Source organism: Scyliorhinus torazame, chromosome 4 (assembly GCF_047496885.1).
Source record: "Scyliorhinus torazame isolate Kashiwa2021f chromosome 4, sScyTor2.1, whole genome shotgun sequence".
In the NCBI taxonomy this organism is placed as follows: domain Eukaryota; kingdom Metazoa; phylum Chordata; class Chondrichthyes; order Carcharhiniformes; family Scyliorhinidae; genus Scyliorhinus; species Scyliorhinus torazame.
The window spans coordinates 305,468,395-305,470,894 of NC_092710.1; the positions used below are offsets into that span (position 1 = coordinate 305,468,395).

Consider the following 2,500-nt stretch of genomic DNA (forward strand, 5'->3'; position numbering starts at 1 on the left):
GTGAGGTGGGCGGGGCTTGCAGTTTTCCTTGGGGTGGTGGAGAAGAAAAAAGAGAGCCAAGTGGGGACGGCATGAAGGGGAGCGAGTATCAGGCATATAGGCTAGAATTAGCAGGTGAAGGAGAGAAAGAGGAGGAGAAGTAGAAGTAGAAGTAGAAAAAGAGAGAGAAAAAATTGAAAACAACCGGAAAGAAGAAGTGGCGAGGTTGCTAGGGTGGCCAGCTTGAATAGGCGAGAAGACGGTGCTGCAGATGCCTACGGCCATACTAGTCTGAAAACGCCCGATCTCGTCTGATCTCGGAAGCTAAGCAGACTCAGGCCTGGTTAGTACTTGGATGGGAGACCGCCTGGGAATACCAGGTGCAGTAGGCTTTTGCGGCCAGCAGAGACTGCTCACGCCAAGCACTCTCCACACCAGAGGCAGGCCAACCTTTTGCTGCTCTCTGCGTCCTCGCCATTCCTCCCAACACTTGCCTGCGGGCTCAACTCAGGCAGGCGGCTTGGTCGGGCCATTCAGCTGCTGCAGCTTTGCCGGGCCTTTGCAACGCAGCACGGTTGTGTGCCTTGGCGTGCTGCACTTTGATGGGCACGCCAGCTGGCCCGTGTGGCCGCAAGCCAGTGTGTCGGCAGGACGTTCTCTCTCCTAGCCTGAAGGCGCCGCATGAATGCAAGTTGTGGCATTGGGGCTGGTGTGGAAAGCGAAGGAAGAGAGAGCTGGCTTGCATTGCCTGCCTGACCCTTGTGCTGGCTGTGCTGAGAGAAGTGCGCAGCGTTGCAATGTGGAAAGGCAGCAGCGTGCAGGCGGCAGGCTGGTGTGAGGTGGGCGGGGCTTGCAGTTTTCCTTGGGGAGGTGGAGAAGAAAAAAGAGAGCTAGGTGGGGACGGCATGAAGGGGAGCGAGTATCAGGCATATAGGCTAGAATTAGCAGGAGAAGGAGAGAAAGAGTAGGAGAAGTAGAAGTAGAAGTAGAAAAAGAGAGAGAAAAAATTGAAAACAACCGGAAAGAAGAAGTGGCGAGGTTGCTAGGGTGGCCAGCTTGAATAGGCGAGAAGACGGTGCTGCAGATGCCTACGGTCATACTAGTCTGAAAACGCCCGATCTCGTCTGATCTCGGAAGCTAAGCAGACTCAGGCCTGGTTAGTACTTGGATGGGAGACCGCCTGGGAATAGCAGGTGCAGTAGGCTTTTGCGGCCAGCAGAGACTGCTCACGCCAAGCACTCTCCACACCAGAGGCAGGCCAACCTTTTGCTGCTCTCTGCGTCCTCGCCATTCCTCCCAACACTTGCCTGCGGGCTCAACTCAGGCAGGCGGCTTGGTCGGGCCATTCAGCTGCTGCAGCTTTGCCGGGCCTTTGCAACGCAGCACGGTTGTGTGCCTTGGCGTGCTGCACTTTGATGGGCACGCCAGCTGGCCCGTGTGGCCGCAAGCCAGTGTGTCGGCAGGACGTTCTCTCTCCTAGCCTGAAGGCGCCGCATGAATGCAAGTTGTGGCATTGGGGCTGGTGTGGAAAGCGAAGGAAGAGAGAGCTGGCTTGCATTGCCTGCCTGACCCTTGTGCTGGCTGTGCTGAGAGAAGTGCGCAGCGTTGCAATGTGGAAAGGCAGCAGCGTGCAGGCGGCAGGCTGGTGTGAGGTGGGCGGGGCTTGCAGTTTTCCTTGGGGAGGTGGAGAAGAAAAAAGAGAGCTAGGTGGGGACGGCATGAAGGGGAGCGAGTATCAGGCATATAGGCTAGAATTAGCAGGAGAAGGAGAGAAAGAGGAGGAGAAGTAGAAGTAGAAGTAGAAAAAGAGAGAGAAAAAATTGAAAACAACCGGAAAGAAGAAGTGGCGAGGGTGCTAGGGTGGCCAGCTTGAATAGGCGAGAAGACGGTGCTGCAGATGCCTACGGCCATACTAGTCTGAAAACGCCCGATCTCGTCTGATCTCGGAAGCTAAGCAGACTCAGGCCTGGTTAGTACTTGGATGGGAGACCGCCTGGGAATACCAGGTGCAGTAGGCTTTTGCGGCCAGCAGTGACTGCTCACGCCAAGCACTCTCCACACCAGAGGCAGGCCAACCTTTTGCTGCTCTCTGCGTCCTCGCCATTCCTCCCAACACTTGCCTGCGGGCTCAACTCAGGCAGGCGGCTTGGTCGGGCCATTCAGCTGCTGCAGCTTTGCCGGGCCTTTGCAACGCAGCACGGTTGTGTGCCTTGGCGTGCTGCACTTTGATGGGCACGCCAGCTGGCCCGTGTGGCCGCAAGCCAGTGTGTCGGCAGGACGTTCTCTCTCCTAGCCTGAAGGCGCCGCATGAATGCAAGTTGTGGCATTGGGGCTGGTGTGGAAAGCGAAGGAAGAGAGAGCTGGCTTGCATTGCCTGCCTGACCCTTGTGCTGGCTGTGCTGAGAGAAGTGCGCAGCGTTGCAATGTGGAAAGGCAGCAGCGTGCAGGCGGCAGGCTGGTGTGAGGTGGGCGGGGCTTGCAGTTTTCCTTGGGGAGGTGGAGAAGAAAAAAGAGAGCTAGG

At 57.0% G+C, this 2,500-nt stretch overlaps 3 non-coding genes across 3 annotated transcripts; all 3 read left to right on the top strand.

Annotated features, from left to right (window-relative positions):
• The first annotated feature begins 252 nt into the window (after positions 1 to 252).
• Positions 253 to 371, top strand: LOC140412993 (5S ribosomal RNA). The gene has a single exon (XR_011942177.1). It is a non-coding gene; the product is annotated as a 5S ribosomal RNA (ribosomal RNA).
• A 694-nt stretch (positions 372 to 1,065) lies between these two features.
• On the top strand, positions 1,066 to 1,184 carry LOC140414347 (5S ribosomal RNA). Its single transcript, XR_011943484.1, has one exon. It is a non-coding gene; the product is annotated as a 5S ribosomal RNA (ribosomal RNA).
• A 694-nt stretch (positions 1,185 to 1,878) lies between these two features.
• Positions 1,879 to 1,997, top strand: LOC140412994 (5S ribosomal RNA). Its single transcript, XR_011942178.1, has one exon. It is a non-coding gene; the product is annotated as a 5S ribosomal RNA (ribosomal RNA).
• The last annotated feature ends 503 nt before the right edge of the window (positions 1,998 to 2,500 follow it).